Source organism: Syngnathus leptorhynchus, unplaced genomic scaffold, assembly GCF_054491065.1.
Source record: "Syngnathus leptorhynchus isolate UIUO unplaced genomic scaffold, UIUO_Slep HiC_scaffold_454, whole genome shotgun sequence".
Lineage (NCBI taxonomy): Eukaryota > Metazoa > Chordata > Actinopteri > Syngnathiformes > Syngnathidae > Syngnathus > Syngnathus leptorhynchus.
The window spans coordinates 1-15,000 of NW_028232390.1; positions in this window are offsets into that span (position 1 = coordinate 1).

Genomic DNA, 15,000 nt, shown 5'->3' on the forward strand with positions numbered 1-15,000 from the left:
CATAGCTCCATAGCTCATACTTCCATAGCTCCATAGCTCCATACTTCCATAGCACCAGAGCTCCATACCTCCAGAGCTCCATAGCTCCAGCCTGGGTGGCTGGTGGCTCCATAGCTCCATACTTCCATAGCTCCAGTCAGAGAGTTGGCGAAAATTGCACTAAGTGCGAAAGCCCATTCATTTACAAGGGCGTGTCCACAAGGCGGCGACATTTCCCCGTTACCGGTGGCTGCGCGGCAGGAGAGTGACAGAGCTTATCCGAGCGGCTGGAACTCTGCGCCGGCGTGGTCGAACGGCTGGCCTCGGTAGTTGAGGTACCAGGGGTGGGCCGGGGAGCTCCAGGCGGGTCTTGTGAGAGAGTGAAGCCGAGCGGCTGGAACTCTCGGCCGGCGTGGTCGAGCGGCTGGCCTCGGTAGTTGAGGTACCAGGGGTGGGCCGGGGAGCTCCAGGCGGGTCTTGTGAGAGAGTGAAGCCGAGCGGCTGGAACTCTCGGCCGGCCTGGTCGAGCGGCTGGCCTCGGTAGTTGAGGTACCAGGGGTGGGCTGGGGAGCTCCAGGCGGGGCTTGTGAGAGAGTGAAGCCGAGCGGCTGGAACTCTGGGCCGGTGTGGTTGAGCCACGGAGGGTGCTGGCTGGTGGCTCCATAGCTCCATAGCTCCATAGCTCCATAGCTCCATACTTCCATAGCTCCATAGCTCCATACTTCCATAGCTCCAGACTTCCATAGCTCCATAGCTCCATACTTCCATAGCTCCATACATCCATAGCTCCATAGCTCCATACTTCCATAGCTCCATAGCTCCATAGCTCCATAGCCCCAGAGCTCCATAGCTCCATAGCTCCATAGCTCCATAGCTCCATAGCTCCATAGCTCCAGAGCTCCAAACTTCCATAGCTCCAGAGCTCCAGCCTGGCTGGTGGCTCCATAGCTCCATACTTGCAGCCACGGAGCTGGCGAAAATTGCACTAAGTGCGAAAGCCCATTCATTTACAAGGGCGTGTCCACAAGGCGGCGACATTTCCCCGTTACCGGTGGCTGCTTAGCGGGAGAGTGGCAGAGCTTATCCGAGCGGCTGGAACTCTGCGCCGGCGTGGTCGAGCGGCTGGCCTCGGTAGTTGAGGTACCAGGGGCGGGCTGGGGAGCTCCAGGCGGGGCTTGTGAGAGAGTGAAGCCGAGCGGCTGGAACTCTGGGCCGGCCTGGTCGAGCGGCTGGCCTCGGTAGTTGAAGGTACCAGGGGCGGGCTGGGGAGCTCCAGGCGGGGCTTGTGAGAGAGTGTAGCCGAGCTGCTGGAACTCTGGGCCGGCGTGGTTTGAGCAGCATGCCCGCGGAGGTGGCTCTTCCATAGGCAGGGAGGGTGCTGGAGCTCCACACTTCCATAGGCAGGGAGGGTGCTGGAGCTCCACACTTCCATAGGCAGGGAGGGTGCTGGAGCTCCACACTTCCATAGGCAGGGAGGGTGCTGGAGCTCCACACTTCCATAGGCAGGGAGGGTGCTGGAGCTCCACACTTCCATAGGCAGGGAGGGTGCTGGAGCTCCACACTTCCATAGGCAGGGAGGGTGCTGGAGCTCCACACTTCCATAGGCAGGGAGGGTGCTGGAGCTCCACACTTCCATAGGCAGGGAGGGTGCTGGAGCTCCACACTTCCATAGGCAGGGAGGGTGCTGGAGCTCCACACTTCCATAGGCAGGGAGGGTGCTGGAGCTCCACACTTCCATAGGCAGGGAGGGTGCTGGAGCTCCACACTTCCATAGGCAGGGAGGGTGCTGGAGCTCCACATCCACACTTCCAGCCACGGAGCATGCTGGCACTTCCACCTTGCTTGCTAAGTCGGCGTGATCTTGCCAAAAAGTCCCTCCTCACCTCCAGCTGGAAGTGGAAAAAAATCCTCCACCTGCTTGGCCGAGGTTCTGGAAGCCAGCAGCTCGCAGAATGTTGCCAAAGTTTCACTGGAAGGAAAAGAAAAGAGAAGACCGAGTGCGCATTTCACCTACCGCCGAATGTCCACAAGAGGGAAGTGTCACTCCGTCGCAGAATCTGCGCCGACGCACTCGGCACCCTTCGAATTTATGGTGCCGGTGCGGGTGTTCTGGGTGCAAAAAGGCCGCCCAAGTGGTAGAAAAAAATCAGACTTCGTCTCTTAGGTCGAAATTAATGCCAAGTTTTGAAATGCGCTGGCAGGGGTGGACCAGGGCCCGTTAGAAGTGCTTAGCCGAGGTCCTGGAAGCCTAACCCGGCGTGATCTTGTGCAAAAAGCCGCTGCTGAGCTCCAGCTGGAAGTGTAAAAAGAACCGGGCTGGATCAAAAAAAGAACCGGGCGGCCCGTTAAAATTGCTTAGCCGAGGTCCTGGAACCCTAACCCGGCGTGATCTTGTGCAAAAAGCCGCTGCTGAGCTCCAGCTGGAAGTGTAAAAAGAACCGGGCTGGTTCAAAAAAAGAACCGGGCGACCCGTTAGAAGTGCTTAGCCGAGGTCCTGGAAGCCTAACCCGGCGTGATCTTGTGCAAAAAGCCGCTGCTGAGCTCCAGCTGGAAGTGGAAAAAGAACCGGGCTGGATCAAAAAAGAACCGGGCGACCCGTTAAAATTGCTTAGCCGAGGTCCTGGAAGCCTAACACGGCGTGATCTTGTGCAAAAAGCCGCTCCCGAGCTCCAGCTGGAAGTGTAAAAAGAACCGGGCTGGATAAAAAAAGAACCGGGCTGGATCAAAAAAGAACCGGGGGACCCGTTAAAATTGCTTAGCCGAGGTCCTGGAAGCCTAACCCGGCGTGATCTTGTGCAAAAAGCCGCTCCCGAGCTCCAGCTGGAAGTGTAAAAAGAACCGGGCTGGATAAAAAAAGAACCGGGCTGGATCAAAAAAGAACCGGGGGACCCGTTAAAATTGCTTTGCCGAGGTCCTGGAAGCCTAACCCGGCGTGATCTTGTGCAAAAAGCCGCTCCCGAGCTCCAGCTGGAAGTGTAAAAAGAACCGGGCTGGATAAAAAAAAGAACCGGGCTGGATCAAAAAAGAACCGGGCGACCCGTTAAAATTGCTTAGCCGAGGTCCTGGAAGCCTAACACGGCGTGATCTTGTGCAAAAAGCCGCTCCCGAGCTCCAGCTGGAAGTGTAAAAAGAACCGGGCTGGATAAAAAAAGAACCGGGCTGGATCAAAAAAGAACCGGGCGACCCGTTAAAATTGCTTAGCCGAGGTCCTGGAAGCCTAACACGGCGTGATCTTGTGCAAAAAGCCGGTCCCGAGCTCCAGCTGGAAGTGTAAAAAGAACCAGGCTGGATAAAAAAAAGAACCGGGCTGGATCAAAAAAGAACCGGGCGACCCGTTAAAATTGCTTAGCCGAGGTCCTGGAAGCCTAACCCGGCGTGATCTTGTGCAAAAAGCCGCTCCCGAGCTCCAGCTGGAAGTTTAAAAAGAACCGGGCTGGATCAAAAAAAGAACCGGGCTGGTTCAAAAAAGAACCGGGCGACCCGTTAAAATTGCTTAGCCGAGGTCCTGGAAGCCTAACACGGCGTGATCTTGTGCAAAAAGCCGCTCCCGAGCTCCAGCTGGAAGTGTAAAAAGAACCGGGCTGGATAAAAAAAGAACCGGGCTGGATCAAAAAAGAACCGGGGGACCCGTTAAAATTGCTTAGCCGAGGTCCTGGAAGCCTAACCCGGCGTGATCTTGTGCAAAAAGCCGCTCCCGAGCTCCAGCTGGAAGTGTAAAAAGAACCGGGCTGGATAAAAAAAGAACCGGGCTGGATCAAAAAAGAACCGGGCGACCCGTTAAAATTGCTTAGCCGAGGTCCTGGAAGCCTAACCCGGCGTGATCTTGTGCAAAAAGCCGCTCCCGAGCTCCAGCTGGAAGTGTAAAAAGAACCGGGCTGGATAAAAAAAAGAACCGGGCTGGATCAAAAAAGAACCGGGCGACCCGTTAAAATTGCTTCGCCGAGGTCCTGGAAGCCTAACACGGCGTGATCTTGTGCAAAAAGCCGCTCCCGAGCTCCAGCTGGAAGTGTAAAAAGAACCGGGCTGGATAAAAAAAAGAACCGGGCTGGATCAAAAAAGAACCGGGCGACCCGTTAAAATTGCTTAGCCGAGGTCCTGGAAGCCTAACACGGCGTGATCTTGTGCAAAAAGCCGCTCCCGAGCTCCAGCTGGAAGTGTAAAAAGAACCGGGCTGGATAAAAAAAGAACCGGGCTGGATCAAAAAAGAACCGGGCGACCCGTTAAAATTGCTTAGCCGAGGTCCTGGAAGCCTAACACGGCGTGATCTTGTGCAAAAAGCCGCTCCCGAGCTCCAGCTGGAAGTGTAAAAAGAACCAGGCTGGATAAAAAAAAGAACCGGGCTGGATCAAAAAAGAACCGGGCGACCCGTTAAAATTGCTTAGCCGAGGTCCTGGAAGCCTAACCCGGCGTGATCTTGTGCAAAAAGCCGCTCCCGAGCTCCAGCTGGAAGTTTAAAAAGAACCGGGCTGGATCAAAAAAAGAACCGGGCTGGTTCAAAAAAGAACCGGGCGACCCGTTAAAATTGCTTAGCCGAGGTCCTGGAAGCCTAACACGGCGTGATCTTGTGCAAAAAGCCGCTCCCGAGCTCCAGCTGGAAGTGTAAAAAGAACCAGGCTGGATAAAAAAAAGAACCGGGCTGGATCAAAAAAGAACCGGGCGACCCGTTAAAATTGCTTAGCCGAGGTCCTGGAAGCCTAACACGGCGTGTTCTTGTGCAAAAAGCCGCTCCCGAGCTCCAGCTGGAAGTGTAAAAAGAACCAGGCTGGATAAAAAAAAGAACCGGGCTGGATCAAAAAAGAACCGGGCGACCCGTTAAAATTGCTTAGCCGAGGTCCTGGAAGCCTAACACGGCGTGATCTTGTGCAAAAAGCCGCTCCCGAGCTCCAGCTGGAAGTGTAAAAAGAACCGGGCTGGATAAAAAAAGAACCGGGCTGGATAAAAAAAAGAACCGGGCGACCCGTTAAAATTGCTTAGCCGAGGTCCTGGAAGCCTAACACGGCGTGTTCTTGTGCAAAAAGCCGCTCCCGAGCTCCAGCTGGAAGTGTAAAAAGAACCGGGCTGGATAAAAAAAGAACCGGGCTGGATAAAAAAAAAGAACCGGGCGACCCGTTAAAATTGCTTAGCCGAGGTCCTGGAAGCCTAACACGGCGTGTTCTTGTGCAAAAAGCCGCTCCCGAGCTCCAGCTGGAAGTGTAAAAAGAACCGGGCTGGATAAAAAAAAGAACCGGGCTGGATCAAAAAAGAACCGGGCGACCCGTTAAAATTGCTTAGCCGAGGTCCTGGAAGCCTAACCCGGCGTGATCTTGCCCGAAATTCGGCCTCTATACTTCCATTTTAGGTACCAGGCGCTCATAGTGTGTTGGTCCCACTAGTCAGTGTACTGGTCCCCCTCGCTAGTGTACTGGTCCCCCTAGTCAGTGTACTCATCCAGTTACCCCCCGTTTTCCAAAACACCATCGGCACGTATAAGGGGGGGACTCCTGAGAGAGATGAGGTATATGCCAGCGCAACACCAATCCGCTCCGCGCTGGTTCCCATGTCGGCTACGGATGAATAAAACCAGCCTGTCCCCCCTGGAGCTCACGAGACACGGAATTTTTTCTAAGTGCCAACGGCTCTTCCGAGCAAACGTGTCCGCTCCGGCTGGTTCCCCCGTCGGCCTCGAATGACGAAAAATGCCGGTCTCCGCCCGGAGCTCATGACAAACGAAAAATTTTCTAAGTGCCAACGGCACTAGCGAGCGAATGTGTCCGCTCGGCGCTGGTTCCCGGGTCGAACCCGGAAGACGAAAAACGCCGGTCTCCGCCCGGAGCTCATGACAAACGAAAAATCTTCTAAGTGCCAACGGCACTAGCGAGCGAATGTGTCCGCTCGGCGCTGGTTCCCGGGTCGAACCCGGAAGACGAAAAACGCCGGTCTCCGCCCGGAGCTCATGACAAACGAAAAATTTTCTAAGTGCCAACGGCACTAGCGAGCGAATGTGTCCGCTCGGCGCTGGTTCCCGGGTCGAACCCGGAAGACGAAAAACGCCGCTCTCCGCCCGGAGCTCATGACAAACGAAAAATTTTCTAAGTGCCAACGGCACTAGCGAGCGAATGTGTCCGCTCGGCGCTGGTTCCCGGGTCGAACCCGGAAGACGAAAAACGCCGCTCTCCGCCCGGAGCTCATGACAAATGAAAAATTTTCTAAGTGCCAACGGCACTAGCGAGCGAATGTGTCCGCTCGGCGCTGGTTCCCGGGTCGAACCCGGAAGACGAAAAACGCCGCTCTCCGCCCGGAGCTCATGACAAACGAAAAATTTTCTAAGTGCCAACGGCACTAGCGAGCGAATGTGTCCGCTCGGCGCTGGTTCCCGGGTCGAACCCGGAAGACGAAAAACGCCGGTCTCCGCCCGGAGCTCATGACAAACGAAAAATTTTCTAAGTGCCAACGGCACTAGCGAGCGAATGTGTCCGCTCGGCGCTGGTTCCCGGGTCGAACCCGGAAGACGAAAAACGCCGGTCTCCGCCCGGAGCTCATGACAAACGAAAAATTTTCTAAGTGCCAACGGCACTAGCGAGCGAATGTGTCCGCTCGGCGCTGGTTCCCGGGTCGAACCCGGAAGACGAAAAACGCCGCTCTCCGCCCGGAGCTCATGACAAACGAAAAATTTTCTAAGTGCCAACGGCACTAGCGAGCGAATGTGTCCGCTCGGCGCTGGTTCCCGGGTCGAACCCGGAAGACGAAAAACGCCGGTCTCCGCCCGGAGCTCATGACAAACGAAAAATTTTCTAAGTGCCAACGGCACTAGCGAGCGAATGTGTCCGCTCGGCGCTGGTTCCCGGGTCGGACCCGGAAGACGAAAAACGCCGGTCCTCGCCTGGAGGTCCCAGCAAAATCGGCGAAAAAACGACTAAGTGTCAACTTTCGAAAAAACGGCTAAGTGTCGACTTTCGAAAAAACGGCTAAGTGTCAACTTTCGAAAAAACGGCTAAGTGTCAACTTTCGAAAAAACGACTAAGTGCCCACGGCTCTGCGGGGCTTGTGAGTCCGCCCCGCGCCGGTTCGGCGGTCGGCCTCAAAAAGCAAAAAATCAGCCTCTCTCCCTGGAGCTCACCAAAAATTTGTCGAAATTTTTCTAAGTTCTCCTCGAGGTACCAGGGGGTGAGGTACCCGGGCTAAGGTGCAGTACCTTTTTTGGTCTTCAGGTGCGCCAGAGTACAATGAAATGGTCCCAGTAGTCAGTGTACTCATCGACTTTCCCCCCGTTTTCCAAAGCACCTCGTTTACGAGTATGGAGGAGATGGTGCTGGTCTCCCCACGGCGTCGGACACGCCGTCCTCGACAGCACAAGGTCGGATAGAAGACCTGGAAAGCGCCGTGGCACGCGCTGGAGGTGGGCACTTTGGCGAAAAAACGACTAAGTGTCAACTTTCGAAAAAACGACTAAGTGTCAACTTTCGAAAAAACGGCTAAGTGTCAACTTTCGAAAAAACGACTAAGTGTCACCTCTCTGAAAAAATGGCAAAGTGTCGCCTCTCTGAAAATTTTCTAAGTGCCCACGGCTCTGCGGGCTCGTGCATCCGAGCCGCGCCGGTTCTGCAACCGGCCTAGAATGACGAAAAATAACGGTCTCCTCCTGGAGCTCACAGCCAATTGTGGCGAAAAAGTGGCAAAGTGCCCACGGCTCTGCGGGCTCGTGCATCCGACCCGCGCCGGTTCTGCAGCCGGCCTAGAATGACGAAAAATAACGGTCTCCTCCTGGAGCTCACAGCCAACTTGGCAAAAAGTTTCTAAGTGCCCACGGCCCTGCCGAGCTTTGGCGTCCGCCCAGCGCCGGTTCCGCAGTCGGCCTCGAATGACGAAAAATAACGGTCTCCTCCTGGAGCTCACAGCCAACTTGGCAAAAAGTTTCTAAGTGCCCACGGCCCTGCCGAGCTTTGGCGTCCGCCCAGCGCCGGTTCCGCAGTCGGCCTCGAATGACGAAAAATAACGGTCTCCTCCTGGAGCTCACAGCCAACTTGGCAAAAAGTTTCTAAGTGCCCACGGCCCTGCCGAGCTTTGGCGTCCGCCCAGCGCCGGTTCCGCAGTCGGCCTCGAATGACGAAAAATAACGGTCTCCTCCTGGAGCTCACAGCCAACTTGGCAAAAAGTTTCTAAGTGCCCACGGCCCTGCCGAGCTTTGGCGTCCGCCCAGCGCCGGTTCCGCAGTCGGCCTCGAATGACGAAAAATAACGGTCTCCTCCTGGAGCTCACAGCCAACTTGGCAAAAAGTTTCTAAGTGCCCACGGCCCTGCCGAGCTTTGGCGTCCGCCCAGCGCCGGTTCCGCAGTCGGCCTCGAATGACGAAAAATAACGGTCTCCTCCTGGAGCTCACAGCCAACTTGGCAAAAAGTTTCTAAGTGCCCACGGCCCTGCCGAGCTTTGGCGTCCGCCCAGCGCCGGTTCCGCAGTCGGCCTCGAATGACGAAAAATAACGGTCTCCTCCTGGAGCTCACAGCCAACTTGGCAAAAAGTTTCTAAGTGCCCACGGCCCTGCCGAGCTTTGGCGTCCGCCCAGCGCCGGTTCCGCAGTCGGCCTCGAATGACGAAAAATAACGGTCTCCTCCTGGAGCTCACAGCCAACTTGGCAAAAAGTTTCTAAGTGCCCACGGCCCTGCCGAGCTTTGGCGTCCGCCCAGCGCCGGTTCCGCAGTCGGCCTCGAATGACGAAAAATAACGGTCTCCTCCTGGAGCTCACAGCCAACTTGGCAAAAAGTTTCTAAGTGCCCACGGCCCTGCCGAGCTTTGGCGTCCGCCCAGCGCCGGTTCCGCAGTCGGCCTCGAATGACGAAAAATAACGGTCTCCTCCTGGAGCTCACAGCCAACTTGGCAAAAAGTTTCTAAGTGCCCACGGCCCTGCCGAGCTTTGGCGTCCGCCCAGCGCCGGTTCCGCAGTCGGCCTCGAATGACGAAAAATAACGGTCTCCTCCTGGAGCTCACAGCCAACTTGGCAAAAAGTTTCTAAGTGCCCACGGCCCTGCCGAGCTTTGGCGTCCGCCCAGCGCCGGTTCCGCAGTCGGCCTCGAATGACGAAAAATAACGGTCTCCTCCTGGAGCTCACAGCCAACTTGGCAAAAAGTTTCTAAGTGCCCACGGCCCTGCCGAGCTTTGGCGTCCGCCCAGCGCCGGTTCCGCAGTCGGCCTCGAATGACGAAAAATAACGGTCTCCTCCTGGAGCTCACAGCCAACTTGGCAAAAAGTTTCTAAGTGCCCACGGCCCTGCCGAGCTTTGGCGTCCGCCCAGCGCCGGTTCCGCAGTCGGCCTCGAATGACGAAAAATAACGGTCTCCTCCTGGAGCTCACAGCCAACTTGGCAAAAAGTTTCTAAGTGCCCACGGCCCTGCCGAGCTTTGGCGTCCGCCCAGCGCCGGTTCCGCAGTCGGCCTCGAATGACGGAAAATAACGGTCTCCTCCTGGAGCTCACAGCCAACTTGGCAAAAAGTTTCTAAGTGCCCACGGCCCTGCCGAGCTTTGGCGTCCGCCCAGCGCCGGTTCCGCAGTCGGCCTCGAATGACGAAAAATAACGGTCTCCTCCTGGAGCTCACAGCCAACTTGGCAAAAAGTTTCTAAGTGCCCACGGCCCTGCCGAGCTTTGGCGTCCGCCCAGCGCCGGTTCCGCAGTCGGCCTCGAATGACGAAAAATAACGGTCTCCTCCTGGAGCTCACAGCCAACTTGGCAAAAAGTTTCTAAGTGTCACATCTCTGAAAAAACGGCTAAGTGTCGACTTTCGAAAAAACGGCAAAGTGTCACATCTCTGAAAAAACGGCTAAGTGTCGACTTTCGAAAAAACGGCTAAGTGTCAACTTTCGAAAAAACGGCTAAGTGTCGCCTCTCTGAAAAAACGGCAAAGTGTCAACTTTCGAAAAAACGACAGAGTGTCGCCTCTCTGAAAAAACGACTAAGTGTCGACTCTGAGAAAATGGCAAAGTGCCCACGGCTCTGCGGGCTCGTGCATCCGACCCGCGCCGGTTCCCCAGCCGGCCTGAAATAAGGCAAAACCAGCCTCTCCGCCTGGAGCTCAGAGCCAACTTGGCGAATATTTTCTAAGTGCCCACGGCTCTGCGTGGCTACGGCGTCTGCCCAGCGCCGGTTCCTGGGTCGAACCCCGAGGACGAGGAATGCCGGTCTCCGCCTGGAGGTCCCAGCTTAATCGGCGAAAATTTTCTAAGTGCCCACGGCTCTGCCGGGCTCGTGCATCCGACCCGCGCCGGTTCCCCAGCCGGCCTGAAATAAGGCAAAACCAGGCTCTCCCCTGGAGCTCAGAGCCAATTGTGGCGAAAAAACGACTAAGTGTCAACTTTCGAAAAAACGACTAAGTGTCAACTTTCCAAAAAAACGGCTAAGTGTCGACTTTCGAAAAAACGGCTAAGTGTCAACTTTCGAAAAAACGACTAAGTGTCGCCTCTGAAAAAACGACTAAGTGTCGCCTCTCTGAAAAAACGACTAAGTGCCCACGGCTCTGCGGGGCTTGTGAGTCCGCCCCGCGCCGGTTCGGCGGTCGGCCTCAAAAAGCGAAAAATCAGCCTCTCTCCCTGGAGCTCACCAAAAATTTGTCGAAATTTTTCTAAGTTCTCCTCGAGGTACCAGGGGGTGAGGTACCCGGGCTAAGGTGCAGTACCTTTTTTGGTCTTCAGGTGCGCCAGAGTACAATGAAATGGTCCCAGTAGTCAGTGTACTCATCGACTTTCCCCCCGTTTTCCAAAGCACCCCGTTTACGAGTATGGAGGAGATGGTGCTGGTCTCCCCACGGCGTCGGACACGCCGTCCTCGACAGCACAAGGTCGGATAGAAGACCTGAAAAGCGCCGTGGCACGCGCTGGAGGTGTCACTGTGGCGAAAAAGTGACTAAGTGTCAACTTTCGAAAAAACGGCTAAGTGTCAACTTTCGAAAAAACGGCTAAGTGTCAACTTTCGAAAAAACGGCTAAGTGTCAACTTTCGAAAAAACGACAAAGTGTCACCTCTCTGAAAAAACGGCAAAGTGTCAACTTTCGAAAAAACGGCTAAGTGTCAACTTTCGAAAAAACGACTAAGTGTCACCTCTCTGAAAAAATGGCAAAGTGTCAACTGCGAATGTGGTGGTGCATGGAAGGAAGTGGAGGACGGCCGCCTCCTTAAACACAGGCCGAAGAGGAGCGTCAGGGCCGGCTCCTTAAACACGGACCGAGTGTCGCCCTTAACACAGACCAAGCGGAGGACGGCCGCCTCCCTAAATACAGGCCGAACCGGAGCGCGAGGGCCAGGCTCCTTAAACACGGACCGAGTGTCGCCCTTAACACAGACCAAGGGGAGGACGGCCGCCTCCTTAAACACAGGCCGGAGAGGAGCGTCAGGGCCAGGCTCCTCAAACATGGACCGAGTGTCGCCCTTAACACAGACCAAGCGGAGGACGGCCGCCTCCCTAAATACAGGCCGAACCGGAGCGCGAGGGCCAGGCTCCTTAAACACGGACCGAGTGTCGCCCTTAACACAGACCAAGGGGAGGACGGCCGCCTCCTTAAACACAGGCCGGAGAGGAGCGTCAGGGCCAGGCTCCTCAAACATGGACCGAGTGTCGCCCTTAACACAGACCAAGGGGAGGACGGCCGCCTCCTTAAACACAGGCCGGAGAGGAGCGTCAGGGCCAGGCTCCTCAAACATGGACCGAGTGTCGCCCTTAACACAGACCAAGGGGAGGACGGCCGCCTCCTTAAACACAGGCCGGAGAGGAGCGTCAGGGCCAGGCTCCTCAAACATGGACCGAGTGTCGCCCTTAACACAGACCAAGGGGAGGACGGCCGCCTCCTTAAACACAGGCCGGAGAGGAGCGTCAGGGCCAGGCTCCTCAAACATGGACCGAGTGTCGCCCTTAACACAGACCAAGGGGAGGACGGCCGCCTCCTTAAACACAGGCCGGAGAGGAGCGTCAGGGCCAGGCTCCTCAAACATGGACCGAGTGTCGCCCTTAACACAGACCAAGGGGAGGACGGCCGCCTCCTTAAACACAGGCCGGAGAGGAGCGTCAGGGCCAGGCTCCTCAAACATGGACCGAGTGTCGCCCTTAACACAGACCAAGCGGAGGACGGCCGCCTCCCTAAATACAGGCCGAACCGGAGCGCGAGTGTCGCTCCTTAAACACGGACCGAGTGGAGGACGGCCGCCTCCTTAAACACAGGCCGAACAAAATGACACAAAGTGTCAACTGCGAATGTTGTCCATCCAAGGAAGGAGCGTGATGCCCGGCCGGCTCCTTAAACACAGGCCGAGAGTCGCCCCGGACGGTCAGCCTCGCGGCGCCCGTCTGCTCGGATAAAATGACACAAAGTGTCAACTACGAATGTTGTCCATCCAAGGAGGGAGCGTGATGCCCGGCCGGCTCCGAAAACACAGGCCGAGAGTCGCCCCGGACGGTCCGCCTCGCGGCGCCCGTCTGCTCGGATAAAATGACACAAAGTGTCAACTGCGAATGTTGTCCATCCAAGGAAGGAGCGTGATGCCCGGCCGGCTCCTTAAACACAGGCCGAGAGTCGCCCCGGACGGTCCGCCTCGCGGCGCCCGCCCGCTCGGATAAAATGACACAAAGTGTCAACTACGAATGTTGTCCATCCAAGGAGGGAGCTTGAGGCCCGGCCGGCTCCGAAAACACAGGCCGAGAGTCGCCCCGGACGGTCCGCCTCTCGAGGCGCCCGCCCGCTCGGATAAAATGACACAAAGTGTCAACTACGAATGTTGTCCATCCAAGGAGGGAGCGTGATGCCCGGCCGGCTCCGAAAACACAGGCCGAGAGTCGCCCCGGACGGTCCGCCTCTCGAGGCGCCCGTCTGCTCGGATAAAATGACACAAAGTGTCAACTGCGAATGTTGTCCATCCAAGGAAGGAGCGTGATGCCCGGCCGGCTCCTTAAACACAGGCCGAGAGTCGCCCCGGACGGTCCGCCTCGCGGCGCCCGCCCGCTCGGATAAAATGACACAAAGTGTCAACTACGAATGTTGTCCATCCAAGGAGGGAGCTTGAGGCCCGGCCGGCTCCGAAAACACAGGCCGAGAGTCGCCCCGGACGGTCCGCCTCTCGAGGCGCCCGCCCGCTCGGATAAAATGACACAAAGTGTCAACTACGAATGTTGTCCATCCAAGGAGGGAGCGTGATGCCCGGCCGGCTCCGAAAACACAGGCCGAGAGTCGCCCCGGACGGTCCGCCTCTCGAGGCGCCCGTCTGCTCGGATAAAATGACACAAAGTGTCAACTGCGAATGTTGTCCATCCAAGGAAGGAGCGTGATGCCCGGCCGGCTCCTTAAACACAGGCCGAGAGTCGCCCCGGACGGTCCGCCTCGCGGCGCCCGCCCGCTCGGATAAAATGACACAAAGTGTCAACTACGAATGTTGTCCATCCAAGGAGGGAGCTTGAGGCCCGGCCGGCTCCGAAAACACAGGCCGAGAGTCGCCCCGGACGGTCCGCCTCTCGAGGCGCCCGCCCGCTCGGATAAAATGACACAAAGTGTCAACTACGAATGTTGTCCATCCAAGGAGGGAGCGTGATGCCCGGCCGGCTCCGAAAACACAGGCCGAGAGTCGCCCCGGACGGTCCGCCTCGCGGCGCCCGCCCGCTCGGATAAAATGACACAAAGTGTCAACTACGAATGTTGTCCATCCAAGGAGGGAGCGTGAGGCCCGGCCGGCTCCGAAAACACAGGCCGAGAGTCGCCCCGGACGGTCCGCCTCTCGAGGCGCCCGCCCGCTCGGATAAAATGACACAAAGTGTCAACTACGAATGTTGTCCATCCAAGGAGGGAGCGTGATGCCCGGCCGGCTCCGAAAACACAGGCCGAGAGTCGCCCCGGACGGTCCGCCTCTCGAGGCGCCCGCCCGCTCGGATAAAATGACACAAAGTGTCAACTACGAATGTTGTCCATCCAAGGAGGGAGCGTGATGCCCGGCCGGCTCCGAAAACACAGGCCGAGATTCGACCCCGGACGGGCCGTCTTCTCCCGGCGCCCGCCCGCGTACGCCCCCCATCCCCGGTCGCCCGTCTGCTCCCGGCGGGCCTCCGAGTACCCCCTCACCCAACTGACCGACTGGCACTCATGACCCGCCTTGGTAGGGCCCCCATCGGCCTCGGCTCGTCCGACGTCGGGTGGACGGTTCCTACCCACTGCGGGTCGCACTCTAGCGCCCCGGCCGCCGCGTGAGCGTGCGCTCCCCGCGCCGCCCCGCAGGCCCCGGCGCGACCGTACTGCGGCGAGACCGAGACGACCCGGTTTGGCATCCATCCCACCTAGCCACGATCCACGGAGGCCGAGCGAGCGGCTGAGTGTCGGGCGCCGCGCGTGCGAGCGTCCGCCGGCCGCGCCGGTCCTTCCGCGAATGTCGTTTCTCAAACCCTCCGGCTTGATAGCGGCGGCACCACGGGAAGCCGTCCACACACACCGTCCGACCTCTATCCGAAAAGCCTTCCCGACCAACCGCGGTCGCGGGGGCGTCTGTCGCTCCGCATCGGGGGGGCGTATGGCTTCCGCGCTACGCGCTGCGGGCTCGGGGGGGCCGCAACGGCTGAGTCTGACTCGGCCGGGGCGCAGCTTCCCTCCCGGCAGTCAGCAATAGTGCCGATCGCGCCTGCCACCAGCCCCCTCCCCGACGGGTTCGTCGGCGCCGGCTGGCCGCCGTCCGCCTTCGTTCCCCGAGGGTTCCCAACCAGCGCCGATCCAACTCCGCATCCTGGCCGCACGCAGTGCGTGCCTCGCGCGGGTAAGTCGCCGGCGCAGCGCCGCAGCTCCCGACCCCCGCGTACGGGAATAGTTGAGGGCCTCAGCGGGCCGCACCGACCGAGTCCGACTCGGGCCGGGGCGCAGATTCCCGCTTGGGTGACCGAACGTTCTCTGCTCGGGCCGGAGGGCCGACGCCCGTCCCCCCCCGTCGTCCCCCACGGACCGCCTCCGAGGCCACTTCGCACGGCTCATCCTCGGCTCCCTACCAATGCTTAATCGATGGGGCCGCCCGGCCGGATTCGCGCCACCCTGTCCACCG